Below are 15,731 nucleotides of genomic sequence, written 5' to 3' on the forward strand. Positions count from 1 at the left end.
GCCAGATACCGGTCCTAGGAAGCTTGTTTCCGGTCCAGGGAAGACATGGCTTGGCAGTTCGGGCTGGACTGTTCCCATGAGGCACAGGGTCAAACTGATTTGCATATGGCCATGTCTGAACTGGGGTGGCAGAGTGGGCTAAAGAACGGTGGTGGATTAAACCCAGATCAGTTGACTGGGGGTGAGTGCTTGCAATGTTCAACACTCTGTCCATCATTTCCTTTGGTTTTGCTTCGATCTATTTTTACACAATCTGTTTCTTTGGGAGGCACTTTGTTTTTCAAAAATACCATAACTTGTTCATATTTCTTCATTACCTCGGGGTCTGGTGCTCCTGTTTTGGGATCTCTCGGGTATTCTTTAGCTGGCCAATCTATGACTATTTTGCATTCTGCCCATAAATCTGCTGGCACTATTATATCAAATAGGCTATTTAGATCAATCCACAGTACCTTTGACAGCTTAACAAATCTGTCCACCTGTCTGTACCACTCGAAGGGCTTGTCTCGCAATCGAGGGAAGCATTTGTAAATGACAAAATGTCCTGTCTTGTCCATGGGACATGCACATATCTCCCTCCTGGAACCTCTCTCATGGGAAACTCTGTCACTACCTTCTCCTTTTCTCTCACAGGAAATGCTGGAAAAGTTCTATCGGAGGTATCATCTCGCTTTCTATACCACCTACTCTTCCATTTGTCCACATCTCCCCATTTTCTTAACAATGTGATTATGTCCTTAATCTGCCCTATACGTCCTGCAGTGTTCAGATTTTCAATATCTTTTTCTGTGAAATCCACTCGGTAAGGCTTTTGTAAAGCTTTCACCTTGTCCATGTCAATTCCCATTTCACTTGCTATTTCTTCTAACCTGTCATGTAAATTCTTTGCTCTCCAAGTGACACTCTTGCATAAGAACAACAGCTCCTCATCCTGATAATTTTTCAGCTTTTCTGTGGGGATTGTCCCTACTATTAATTCTTCTAACACCATGCGTAATTTCGCCACATCAATGGTTTGGGATTCTTTCTCTTTTCCTTGCAAGCCCTTCAGCCATTCGCTCAATTCATCTGTAGTTATACCTACTGATTTTTCTACATTCCCTGGTTCTGTCATTCTCTGTGGTTCTAATATTGGTCCTCCTACTATTCTGTTTCTTTCTACAGAATCAGGACTATAAAACGGGTTATTTGACACATTTAGTTCACCTTCACTCATGGTGTGTCTCCAAGGATTCTCCCTTGCTCTCATTACAGGTTGTTCCATTTGTCTATTGCCTACATACGGAACTGTAAGCCCATGCTCACTTTCTTTCTGCTTTTCAAAAATGGGCATAACCGGACCTATGGTTACAGGGACTGTAACTGCTTCTAGATTTTTGGTCAATTCTCTTATTTTCTCTGTTAGTTCTAACATGGTTTTTGCCAATTCCCTGGAATTTTCACTCTCAGCCTTATTTTCCATCTCTCTTTCTCTAAGAGAATTCCTTCTCTTCAGATCTGGAGTCATAACCTCTGTTTTGATGATTCGCAGGGTTTCCTTCACTGGAGTACCTGAGGTTAATATCTCTGATTCCTGTCTGTACGGCGGTGGGTTTTTGTAAAACATATCATCTAGGACATCATCCTCTGATTTATTTGCTCCATACCTTCTAGGTTCTACATTATGTCTTTTCTCTATACATTTCCTTCCTTCATTTTCTCCTGCAGCTCTTACGGGAAATAGTCCTTCAGTCATACTTGCGTCTCGCCACCTTCTCATTCGATCACAATGAGTTTCCCGATCATTTGGCCGTCCAAACATATATCTATATCTACTGCCATTTCTCTGTTTTTCTCGCTCATGCATTTCATCTTCCCACTCAGTCAAAGCCTCAAACTGTGTCGGTCTAGGCCGTGGATCTAAGCTCATCATTCTCTCCCGCAAGTTCCTTAAAATTGCCAAATTAAACGAACCATTTTCTGGGAACGCTAAAACTCCGTCTTCCTTTGTGTACTTTGCCCAATTGTCTAACCAAATGCAAGTATGGTATCCATATTTCGCAACCATGAAGGATGCAGGTGTTTTCGTCTGAGGAATTAACTGTCCTTCCCTAGTCACAATCTCTTTGTCTTTCACAAACCATCCTTTTATTTTACTAAACAAGGATTTTTTCTTCTTCTCGGCTGAATGGTAATACATTTTCCTTTCTCCCGTGAACCCTTAGTCTTTTCTTCAACTGTTCGATCTTTAGTCCAATAGCAGCGCGACTCTCACTAACGCACCAATCCTGGCGCCTCTACGTCACTGTCACAATCCTCAAATCCCAGCGCGACTCACACTAACGCACCAATCCTGGAGCGTCTATGTCACCCTGTACTTCTCCAATCATAGCGCGGCTTTACACTAACGTACCAATCCAGAGTGTTTTACACTTCTGACTAGCTGTCCAATCCCAGCGCGGTCTTTCTGACGTCAGCAGTCGCTGCGGCACCTCCTGCTCCTGACTCCTGTCTGCAGTCTACCCCTCCTTTACAAAACTACTCGGTAGACTTTGTTTCAATTTTACAACACCGTTAGTTACAACATATAAACATCTCCATTGTCTGCTTCACTAACCACAGAATAGCAATAGACCTTTCTCACGAGAATCCTGTTTTTCTCGAGAGCAGTGCTTACCTCTGCCCTACTACAGAATCGTTACTTCCATTGATAAAGTAGCACATCCCTCTACTTCACCCTTCAATCAAGCATCAATTAACTGTTTCTCCAGAATTAAGACACATAGTTGGAAACGCAATGCTCCTGAGAAATAAGACCAGAGTATCACAATTAACCCGATTGCTATTTCATTCACGCACTTTTACACAAGAAAATGTAGTACATTCACACAGAATCCTGTCTTTTCCGAGAACAGCGAACAGTCTTTCCTACTACAGAATTATGACATACATTAACAAAGCAGCGCTTACCTCTACTTTGTCCTTCTAACAAGCTCAGAGAACACCTGCTACCTTTTCAGTGATAAGCGTTATCGGTATGCCAATTGGTTTCCTGGTACTTAAAGACCAAAATTTCACAGGTACCCTTCGCTATCATTCACAATTCTCTCACACAGAGATTATCACTAATGGTAACACACGGTGATGCTACCGAATCGAACCCAGACAAATGCGCCGTGCAACTTCAGTTGTCACACGTTTTTCCCGTTTATCTACGGGCAACCACAATCCCGTCTTTCCCAAGAGCAGCGGTTACCTCTGCTCTGCTACGGAACTGTTACCAATTCCCGACTTCCTACATCCCAGAAGTCGTGCAAACAACATAAAACTCAATACGACTTCAACATATAGTGTTAGTACATATATCAATACCAATCAATAATCAATAAGCTATATACATGCCAAAAATCATTAAACCAAAACAGTAAAAACCATCTCTAGCTACCAGAAAAACTGGTGCAGTTCGGGTTCCTCAATTTCCCCCTATTACCACGGACAGAGTGATTTCGCAGTCACACACACACATACACATCATACGCTGGTGGGGCCCATAACACCAACATTCATTCCATCAATCTATCCGCACCTACTCAGAAGGGGAAAACATTGATTTCCGAACCACACTGCTTCCTTGATGGGAAACTTTATCACTCTCCCTATTCTATCAAAACTTCGCTTCACTTCCCATCAAGAAATATATATATATAGGTCAATAAATAATTTAGTTGGGATTAGCTTAATGACTCCTTAATTCTCTGAAATTAACCAATAATACATTTCAATGAAAGAACAACCCGACACATGTATTCAATTATTATTTCTTTATCTAAATCAAATGCAGGTTAAATCCTAGTTAATAAATTCATCTTTTGTCATATTTACCTATTCTGGCTATTTGTCGTCTTCTAAGTCAGAATCTGGTCCTCAGTCAAATCGTTAAAGTTCTGTTCTATCATGCAGAGTCACCGTCCTCTCCGTCAGCATAACATCAGGATACTGGCAATGACGTTCAAGAAATAGCGCGCTAATACCTCTCTAGTCTACTATTATTTATACTAAGATTTACATTCCAAATGTTGCAATAGTCATTTTCAGAAGTTCTCATTGGACAATCGAAATACATTCTAATGCATTAGGAAACATTCGATGTCGTTCCCACATATTAAAAGTTCCAAAACGAATGTATGGGAATATTAGCAATCCATAGTGCAGGTTGCAATAATTTCTGTTGAAGGGTAGGCCTTTCGCCCAGAGCAGCCTTGATGGGCACAGCGATGACAGTTCACCGGCAGGTCGCAGCTGCTGAAATTTGCGCAGGCGCATTTCTCCTTTCCCTTCATTGGTATTACTTCATAAATGTCTGATTCAGTCGGCGGCCATTTTATAGCAGGCCCAAATGGTTAACTTAAGCAAAGAAACACAAAACGTAATTAATACATTGAAATGGTTAAACAGTGTTATTTCCCTTACTAATTCCCATATGTGTAGGCATTTATCCAGCCATATGCAACGTTCAAAGCCATTAATTCTCGTTTATTTAAGCATAATTCACGATAACATCACATAAGCAACGTTTATCCTATTAATATGCATACAAACTTAGTTTACATGTTATTTTAGCCATGCAAAGCAATCCCACGTACATTCTCTTGGTTAATAAGCTTGATTAGTTTTCCATACAACAACTGTTAATTATTATGATTAATTATTAATCATTTTATTCAAACATACCTAAATGGATTGGGTACATAAAAGAAAAACATTTTACCCGCTCCATCACACCCACTCCCCTGACCATCCCATAGGAGTCATATATAAGTTAGGGAACCCATGCCATTGAAAACTAGATATCCCTGGACGATGCTCTGAAGAAGAATCCTGGACCTTTGACGTTCCACTACCTTTGGAAGACTGAAGAATCTCCCTTGGAGTCAAGGAGTGACTCCCCTGCTTGGCAGGCACCAAAACTTTGCATCAAAGGTCGCAAACTTTCCCGCTCCCGCTGGAGTCCAAAGTCCCTGCAGCCCCGGAAGTAGATTTCCTGACTTCTCTACAGCCATCGTGAGTCTCCAGCGAAGCTGTGGCAAATGGACCCCACGAGTGACGAGGAACAGCAATACCCGGGTACCGTGCACAATTGTCGAGTGCAACCCCTTCACGACGTTCTACGAACTAGTGCTTTAGACCACATGTGGTCCAAGCTTCCAGCAGGATTTGCGATCCCTTGCTGGTTGGCTTGTGGGTCCCCAGAAGAATTTTCTACAGAACCAAAGGGCTCCCCTGGTTGCTCCAGGCCTGTCCTGACTTACCTTTGCTGGGTGAGTTCCTCAGACCTGGCTGGTCTGCACCGCTCACTTTCTTCACTTTCCACAAGACTTGCTGTTGCCAAGGCTTGTTGGCTCCAATCCTGTCGCCAACACCTCAGTAAGCTGCAGACTTTGTGGGACATGCCGAATCCAGGTCCTGGTTGTCGTCGACACCTCCTGGACCACGTGCCGGAAGAGTCAAGACACCTGTGATCACCTGATATCACCCGACTACTGTGGGCATCCAGCTTCCTGGCCCCGTGTCACTGGCAAGTGACTTTGAACACTGTCTCCTCTGCTTTCAGGTCTTCTTTCTTCTGAATCCAGCCTTGGATTCCACCGGACACTTCTCCTGTCTTCACAAGCAGCAAAACTTCTTTGGCTCCCATTGAAAACAATGCCGCGACCCGACACCAAAAGACACCTATGCACCCGGCTTCCCTGGGTGAGGTAACTCCAGCACTACGGTGCTCCTGTGGGTGTTGGCTCTGGAACTACTTACCCTGTAAGTGACTTGCTTATAGACTCTCCCGAAGTATCCTAAAACTTTCAAATTCCAACCGCGACTTGCTCCATTGAAGTCTATTGGGATCCGCGGCTGTGTTCTCACACTGCATGCGTCTCCCGTGGGTCCTTTACTTACCTGCCTTGGGTGGATTAGTGAGGCCCCAGTGCCTCTGAAGGCCCTAGGCCTTGTCTCTTCTCAAGTCGATATTCTTATACCTCTTTTTTAGTATATGGTCTGGTACGCCCCTAGGGCCCCAGCCATATAAGTGCTTAATTTGTTGTGAAACGTTGATTTGTGCATATGTCCTTGACTTCTAATCTCATAAAGAGATTAGTAGAGTGTGTTAGAAATAAATACATATATATTTTATATATATACCTGTGTGCTGTCCTTTCATTTAGTGATTCAAGAGATTATAAGGTAAAACAAGCTGCTTTACATTCCTCTAAAGACTTAGCCTGAAGGCTGCTATCCACAGCTACCGCTACGATAGCTTTCTTAAAAAGGTTGTCTTAAACCTATCTACCAGAAGAGTCGAATTGTACTGGTGCAAGGTGGCCACTTTAACTAGTGACCAGCATATACCAGGCCAACTTCTCACAGCGGGGGTCACTGATTTTGAGTTACCTGCATAGCGGCGGCAACCAGGAATAAGTCTTGAAGCCCGGTGACCCCTAAAAGCAGCTGACAGCGGCGTGAACAGAGCAGGTGGGAGAGCGCTCTGACCCTATCATTGGCCCGAATGGAACACTGCAGTGGAGGTGCGGAGGCTGAGGGGCATTTTTACTGACCCCTGGGGTGGGTCCTTCCGGCTGAAACCCAACTTGGCCGCCATTTTGAGACCCCGAGGAGTCGGCCCTGTGCGAGCCATTTTAGAGCCTCCAGCCTCCTGGGCTCTGGGGGGCTCAGGAGCCACCGTCAACCCGCATCCTTGGCCCGGGGACCGGCGGCGGCTCAAGGTGTGACCTGCAGTGAAGGTAAGGAGATGGGGGGCCTGCGGCTGATCCCAGGGGAGGGCCCTCTCCGCTGACACTTCGCCTGGCCATCATTTCGCAACCCCGCAGTACTGGACTCCACGGGACTCGATCGGTGATATTGGCGGACTGGTGGGGTCTTCACTCACCTGACTGGACCCCAGGGGCTTTGCGCCTCCACCGCCCCAGCGGGGTCATGGTCTTCCCGGCTGGGCCGAGGGGGCCCTGTGTTGCTGCTGTTGGGGGCGCTGGGATCTGCGGTGTGCTGGGCTGGGGCCATTGGATCGGGCCCCAGCCAGGGACGGAGCGCGGGCCGCTTGGGGCCCTCCCGGACATGCAGGATCTGCCATATAACGCTGTCATCCTGATGGGATTTTGCTAGCCACAGCGGGACCCAGGAGACACTCTGCAGGCACGACTGGTGGCACCGGGCTACGAGGGGAACCATTGCATCGAGCCCCAATCAGGGGCAGGACGCCAGACCTCCTGGGCATACATAGGGTCTGGGGGACACCTGGAACCTCTGGGCTCCCTACGCTTCCATACACCTGCGCTGGGGCGCGACGACCCATTTTAGAGGCCTGGAGTGAAGATCTAGGGGCTTGAGGCCTCTTCTCATAGACTCTCTGGCAGCGACTTTGTGGGAGCAGAACGGGGAGTTCACGCCGTTTGCTGCTGCCTGCTGTCTCCCGGGGAAGATGACACCCCCCCACCCATCACTGTGAGTGCCTCTGTAGACCAGGGCGGGCCCCCCTAGGGTGCTCTTGTAACACTCCCACACACCGCCATATTACAGCAGCCTTAGAAGGGGGTTACATCATCGAGTGCCACCTTCCCACCTGAATCTGCTGCCTGGTCTGCGTGGGTAGCCCTCCCATGTGCGCCCTGGTGGAGGGGTGGTGGTGCCGCGCATCTGCCTGGCCCGGGCCTCAATGATCCCTCTTGCAGGTGTCCTTTGCATTCCAAATAGGCCAGTGATACAACCGGGGACCCTGGGAACCTTCACCTGGATGCCCCCACGCCACACTGCCCTAGTTGGCCTTCTTATCGACAGCCTTTGGATCCTGCTGGCTAGACCGCCCTCCTCAGCCGGACTGGGCAGCAACCTACAATTGTGCTGTACATCCTCCCCTGGGCCCCCGGCTTGCGAAACAACACCCTGAGGGGCTATGACTCGATCACGAACTGGGAAAGATCCTACCGCGTCCCCCCAAGGACAATCCAATAGCAGCAATGTGGAATAAATTGGGGCCAACCCCTGCAGCTGACGCAACATCGTCGGCCGGAGGGCCTTCTGAACCTGTTACGCAGTCCTTCATGAGCAATTTCATGCAAATCTAAAATAGGCTCTCTTCAAACGGAGGTCCAGGCCTGTGTTAAGGAACTTCAGAGGGATGTGTCGGTGCTTGGGGGGGGGGAGGGGACGACCTTGAAAAAACAGTTGACGCCCGCTCGTAATTTCAGGAACACTTATGGCAGCACTTGGCCACCCTGGAGGAGCCACACATTGAGTTACAGATCAAACAGGAGGACTAGGAAAACAGGGGGCGTCGCAACAATCTGTGCCTAAGAGGGATTCCTGTTGGGGCTGAGGGTTCTGACATTATGAATTTTGTAGCAGACCTGTTCCAAGACATCAGGGGAGATAAAAACGCATCCCCACCAGCATTGGACCGCACCCACCAAGTTTCTGGCCCACCTGGATGCCCTGGCCTTGTACCTGACATCTTGGCCCGGGTCCATTTTTTCACAGAGAAAGAGGCCATTCTCAAGGCAGCACGAGACAAGGCAGAACTCAAGTACAAGGGTACCCCCATACAATTGTTTCAGGACCTTGTGCCCACAACGCTCCACCGCTGCAAAGTCATTCGACCCATAACGGATAAACTACAGGAGCTGGGAGTTCGCTATCAGTGGGGGCTCCCGTTTGAACTTATATTCCAGTGGGAGTCAAAACACCGAGTATTGCGATCCTTCCGAAAAGCAGTCCAACTGCTGCAGATCCCAAATACACTGCCCACTCGCCCCTCACTCATATCTCCTCTGCATCGCGAACCAGTAAATCCCCACTGGACCAAGGTGCACCACCCCAGACGCCCATCCCCCGGGGAATCTGCACTTCATCCCAGGAGAAACAGGACATTATACAGCATATCCGATCCTTGGAAGGTGGTCACTCACCCACGGGCTCACAGTCCTCCGAAAAATAGCACTAAAGTACGCCTGCCAACTTCCTGACCTTCCCTCGCTTCATGTTCTGCCCCTTGAGAGGGAGCGGCTGATGCCCCGCTCTTTGGACGCCCTCTTGCTGACATGACTGCACCATGTCTGTACCGCAACCGGTCAGTGGCACAGGATCGTACTCCTAGAAGGTGATGCTGATCTCATATGACCCGCCTCCACCTCTATTCCTTGGAGAGTGACATCTCTGGGATGGCTTGTGTATATGTACCTGGCTTCTGCCTGGACTGGAATAGACCCCGTTGGCCATGTTGTCCGTTGTTACTTGTTAAGTACTATGCCTCTTGTCTCTCACTTCTCTCTTTTTCCCCTTCCTATCCTCATCCTGGGCAGGGGGCGGTTCTGATTGTGATGGGAGGCCTTTAGGTGCAGATCGCCCCTTTCTCTACACACATTGCACTGGACCACATAGCGCCCACTATGGCCTTTGTCTGCTTTGTCTAAGTCAGCGAGGCATTTGGGAGGGGGGAACTCTCCTGTATCCTGCCCTTACTCTCATGCCCGGGATGGCGCTCACACAAGGCGCATTGAAACCATGACTTCTGTACCCTGCCTGATACTCCTCTCCCTTAATGTGAAGGGACTTAACTCCCCCAACAAGCGCCACCTGATCTGGTGATACCTTCTGTTGCAAAATCCGGACATCATATTCTTGCAGGAAACCCATCTTCTGCAAGATGATGTTTATCGCATGGCTCATCTATGATACCATCTTCAACTATGGGCATCGGCGCCCACTAAAACAGCAGGGGTGGCAATCCTCTGTCGGGCAGGCATCCAACAGGGGGACTCCAGGGTAGTCCGTACCAAGAATGGCAGATTCCTCAAGGCGATGGTCAAGATTGGGCATCAAACTCTCACTCTATGCAACACTTACACTCCGAACCACACTCAGGACTCTTTTTTACGGGGTTTGCTGCGGGAATACATAACACACGATGATCCGGGTCTCATTCCGGGGGGAGATTTTAATCTGGTATTGGAGGCGGGTCTTGACCGTAGCGAAGGATCTTATCATGGGACGGGGGCAATGTCCTCGGCCTTAAAGACGCAACTAACCGCCCTCGGCCTCATTGATATATGGCGTTATCACTCCCCAGACGTCCGTGATTACTCTTACTACTCTCATGTCCGCCGCTCCTAACAAACGCATAGACTACCTCTTCGTCTCGCACTCCCTTGTCAAAGACACCCTTTTGGCGTCCATGTCTGACATCTCTGTCTCCGATCATGCCCATGTGGAGCTTCTCATTCAGGACCATTTTTCCCGTCCCAACCGCCCCGCTAGGTGGCGTTTTCCCCTTCATATCCTGAGGGACCTCGTAGATGCCATGGAGATCCGGGAAGCTATTACGTCTTACTTTGCGGCCAACGTTCTCCCAGAAACTCCACTCCCAGTAGTCTGGGATGCGTTTAAGGCCACGATCCGCGGCTGCCTCACATCTATCGCTATAGCTCGGGCCAGAGAAGCTCAACTGTTTGAAGACAAACTCACCCGGGACATAAAGGCGCTCAAACGGATGGACCAGGAGCGCCCCTTGGCACTGCACAAGAGGTGCCTCGCTATGCTCTGGGGACAGCTCAGGGACCAATAAGGCGGAGCACTCTCTTTTGGCCCTGCGCCAGCGATATTACGACCGCGCCGTCTTCAAACGCAGGTTGCCAAAGCGCACATCACCAAATTCAAACTGGGAGATGGTACCTGGGCAACCACAGAAGCCACTAAGATGCACGCGTTCCAGACTTATTACTCATCCCTCTATGCCGGGGAGTCATCCGCTTTCGATCAAGTTCTCGCGGCCTTGGAAGTCTGTGAGTGGTTCCCGATTAGTAGCTATCATTCTCAGCTACTGGAGGACCCTATCACCCCGGAGGAGCTTGCTGGCGCTCTGAAGGATCTTCCTCTCGGTAAAACCCCAGGGCCGGATGGTTTGCCGATCTCGTTCTATCGCGCGTTCCTCCCGTAACTCAAAACACATATGATCCGTCTCTTCAGTTCTTACACAGACGCAGTAGGACACTCCACAGATATGGCCATTGCATTAATCCCCAAACCGGGGACGGATCTTACACTTTCTCCTCCTTCCGTCCCTTCGCACTCCTAAATACTGATCTCAAATTTTACACCAAAATACTAGCTAAACGACTCGCCTTACACCTCCCTGGACTCATAGAAATGGATCAGGTGGGCTTTATCCACCAACGACAGGGGGCGGACAACGTACAGCGAATTGCTCACCTAATCGAGAAGGCACGACATTGGAAGATACCAGCCTGCTTGCTATCGCTTGATGCTGAGAAAGCATTTGATCGCGTAGACTGAGTCTTCCTTCGAGCTGTCCTACATAAAATAGGGTTGGGTCCGCGGATGATTGCGAGAATCATGGCTCCCTATCTCTCCCCTCTGGCCCAGGGTACGGGTAAATGGCCAGCTTACACAACCCATATCTATACACAGAGGCACCCGACAGGGGTGTCCCTTATCCCCCCTTTATTTGCTCTTGTAGTGGAACCGCTGGCCATCATGATCCGCCAGTCTCCTGACATATATGGCATCCCACTTGGGGGGTTGGATCACAAAATAGCCTTGTTTGCTGATGACCTACTTTTCACTCTTTTGAGCCCACGAACCTCCTTACCGGCCGTACATAAGCTACTTCAATGGTTCGAGCAGGTTTCGGGGCTTAAAATCAATCACGAGAAATCATGGGCCCTTAACTTCACGATCCCTGCGGAGGAGATAGCCGCACTCCACTCCCTTGTCTCTTATCAATGGGCACCACACTCTATTCGGTATCTGGGGCTCAATCTGAACCCCAATCTTGCCACATGGTCCCAAGCAAACTGGCAGGAGTGTAAAAATGCCATTGTAGCAGAACTAAAAACGTGGAAATCTCTTCCGATATCCTGGTTGGGGCGCTTGAATACGGTAAAAATGTCGATCCTCCCAAAGATACGCTACCTTTTTCAGACTCTACGTACGCCCATCCCGGAACATCAAATACAGGGCCTTCAACGCAAGCTCACCACGTTTATTTAGGGAGGGAGTAGACTGCATTTCTCTGAGAAAATGCTCATGCTCCCGCGAGATAGGGGAGGACTGGCATGCCCCAACTTGTTGGAGTATTATTGGGCATCACACCTCTGCTTCATCTCGGAATGGATGGCATGGGAGAGCTAATAAGTTTGCTTTCATATGGACAGGGCAGTGACCTGCCGCCCCATGTGGGATCTTGCCTGGCTCTCACGAGAAGCTCGCTCGCCCAGCGCCTACATCGCGGTTTCTTCTAAGAGGGTGCTTGAGATCTTGGACAGACTGGCAGTACGCAGAGGCCTCACCTCCTTCCCATCCCCCATACCTCCATTGCCCGTAATTCTCACTTCCCGCCTGCTCTTCACCTGCCCTATTTTGAGGAGTGGACGGAGGGTGGGTGTAGGACGATTTGGGACCTCTTTATGGGAGAAACCTTCAAAACTTTTGAACAATGTAAGCGAGACTTCCACCTACCAGAGGAGACTAGATTTCAATACATTCAACTCCGACACTGGGTTCACGAGTCCTCTATGACACAGGCGGCCACTCGACCCCTCACAGCCTTTGAGCGGCTGGTGCGCTCCTTTGATAACTCTAGGGGCCCAATCTCTCGCACATACCAAGTTCACACTCACAGTGAGTCACGCCCCACCCTTACCAACTGCGGTGGCAATCAGCCTCAGAAACTGATGTCATGTCCGGACATTGGGAGCACTTATGGCAAGATATCCCGAAGGTTTTCCGTAGCATTGCCCAGCGGGAATCCGCATATAAGGTTATGACACAATGGAACTACACCCCTCACAGGTTACATAAAATGTTTCCCACCTCCTCGCCTTTCTGCTGGCGTTGTGCTAGTGCACCAGGGGATTTTTGGCACATCTGGTGGTCATGCCGACTCTTGACCATTTACTGGAAGGAAGTTCTCAGTCATATCCGACTGGTCATTGGCTACCCTTTGCCGGAAAAGCCGCTTGTGATTGTCCTGGGCCTTCGGCTGGTGAACCTACGTGCCATGACCCGACATGATAGACACCTCAGTCTCCACATGCTTGGAGCTGCCAAGCAAATCATTGCACTTTACTGGAAAAAAGATGAAACACCCCCGATTAACGTGTGGCTCACCCGCCTGTGGCACACGACTGCCATGGGACTTCTTACAGCGCGTTTGCAGCAACAAGACACAAAATTTACCAAACTGTGGCAACCGCTTGTGAACTACCTTTGCAGGCTGGAACACGCTTGAGTTCAACCCCCGAGATTGCAGGCTCTGCGCCTATTTGAGGATGCTATATCTCCACCAGACGTGGATAGCCTATGGAAGTCCACAGATGAGTCTGCTGATTCCCACCCCGGGTGGAGCTTGCATATCAGAGCCTGGGTTCCCCCGCCCCCCCCTTCTGAAGTAGGTGGTCCAGGCCTTTAATTCCATGACCTCAGTGATCATCAATGGTTCTGAACACTGCGGTACCTTCAGTACCCCTGACATCAAGTGATGACAGTGCCCCTCCTCCCTGCCGTACCTCTCCCCCGCACTTCGCCCTCTTCTTTTTCCTCTCTGTTCTCTCTCTACTATCTCTTTTTTCTATTTCTTCGTACTGGATGACAAATGTACTGTTTTTCGCTGAAAATGTAATTCATATGAGCAGATTTGACTTATTTGCCCTGCAAGCCATAGCATATTGGGTTTGAACTTCGTTCGAACTGAGGCAATTAGATTGACGCCCCACGCTTTCCTAAACTCTGGGACTGTACCTATAAGAGGCCTGGCCTTGTTATTATGTTCTCTCATATACCCCACGCTTTGCACTATGTGTACTGTCTTGAAATTAGCTTTGTTGTCTTGGGTGGTGGGCACTACTTGACACTAAGTCATGGCATCTGTTCTCTGGCTGCAATGCTATGGTATACTGCTGTAGAGATGATAGCTGATACTAACATTGTGATCTGCTCCTGTATGATGACTACTATAAATGCCAATAAAAACAAGTTTTAAAAAATAAAAGGAAGGATTAGGCCTGGCTATTTTGTCAGTGCTACTTTAGTGGGTGGCACAATGAATGCTGCAGGCTCACTCGTAGGATTTAATTTACAGACCCTGGGTACCTGTAGTACCATCTACTAGGGACTGAAAGCTACATGTTATGTGCCAATTAGCTGTAGGTCAATTATGTCATGTCCCCGAACCCGACAGGCAAGACATGCTGTAACAGAGGTTGTTCACAGATTGGCCTCGACCACATTCCTTGTCACTAGAGATCGCGGACGCGGCTCACAGGTTACTGGCTTGCCGTCCCTGATATACAGCAGCCCACTGCAATAGGCCACTCTGATTTTGAGACCGCTCCGCGACGCGAACATTTCAAACGTCTCCTTTAAGCTGTTACAGCCTTCATTAAGTCGACTCTGACCCAACATCCAACTGCACAGACCGCAGCCACGGCTGTCTGCATCCTTTACTCTCCTTGTACTTGGCCTGTACTTCCACTCAGCCTTTGCCTGAAACAAACCTCTTCCCAGTCACTTTGACCCGGATCTAGGCAAAATGTATACAGGCATACCATTGTTCATGTCCTGATGAAGATCCTATATCTTTTGTAAGGATCGAAACGCCGTCGACTTGTTGTACGCCATATACACCTCTTTATTTAATACTTATTAGTTGTAATGGTGTCTCCACTTTAATTTGTTTGTCCTACCAAAATGTGTCTCATACAAACAATTTACTCTGCCTGAGCCTTTTTGTTTCATGTTGTACGTCCTTCTCACTAAGTTGGATAGAGGCTTGTGTCCCACTTTATTTGCTTCTTGCTGAATTTTGTGTATATTTAAGCAACTATATAATAAAAACACCTGTCCGGCTGGACAGCTGTAAAATGTAGTACTGATTGGGTCTATACTTATTGCTTGCTCTCGTTAATCCTTGTCTGGGGACCACTGTTTTTTAGAAATGTTTGATGGAGAGAGCACAAGCACCTTAGCACTGGTTAGCTACACTTGTAAAGTGCACAGAGTCCTAAAGCAAACAAAAACTAATTTAGCAAACAGGAAGAGTGAAGGCAAAAGGTATGGGGTGGATACACTTAGCAAATGTAGCCTGAAAGGTTGCTTGGTAGGAGTTCATGATTTTTATATTTTTGATAAGTCAGGGCACGAACACTGGTTACTGATGTCACCAGGATGTTGAATGACAGCTTCGGAAGTGCAACGGCATACATAGCAGGCCAATGCTTAGAGAGTATAGGGCCAGACCACCTTGCTATCAGATGGAGCAATCTGTGGTCATCCCAGACCTGCCAACTAAATAAACAATAACACCATGTAACAAGGGGGCAGGGATTCATGCTGAGAAGCACCTAAGAGGCACTTGTGCCCCCACTCTGTCCACAGACTCTCTCCTAAAAAAAACATAAGCTTGTGGAGGCTGTTGCTGATGTCCCCACATTAATGGATGTCAATAGTTAAAGCCTCCTAAAACAAGCTAAAAATCCACAATTTACAGTGTTTTTCAGCAACTTTTTCCTTCCAGTGTGATATATCAGCTCCTCACCGGTTGACCATGTGAAGGGAGTGGATACTGTGTATCACACAGTAGCATCGTATGAGTTGGAAGGTCTGTCGTCAAAGACAATAGGTCTCACCTCTGAGAAGGATTTTCCATGGCAATGTTTTGCAGCCATGCTGTACAG

The 15,731-nt window shown here is 48.3% G+C and overlaps 1 long non-coding RNA gene across 1 annotated transcript in view; it reads right to left on the bottom strand.

Annotated features, from left to right (window-relative positions):
• Positions 1-3,865: 3,865 nt before the first annotated feature.
• The window catches only part of LOC146871252 (uncharacterized), a 195,089-nt gene continuing 183,223 nt past the window's right edge, over positions 3,866-15,731 (bottom strand). Inside the window, exon 3 of the long non-coding RNA XR_014959530.1 lies at positions 3,866-4,383. This is a non-coding gene — a long non-coding RNA (uncharacterized LOC146871252). The remainder of the gene's footprint in view (positions 4,384-15,731) is intronic.

This window comes from Triturus cristatus, chromosome 1_1, assembly GCF_964204655.1.
Source record: "Triturus cristatus chromosome 1_1, aTriCri1.1, whole genome shotgun sequence".
In the NCBI taxonomy this organism is placed as follows: Eukaryota; Metazoa; Chordata; class Amphibia; order Caudata; family Salamandridae; genus Triturus; species Triturus cristatus.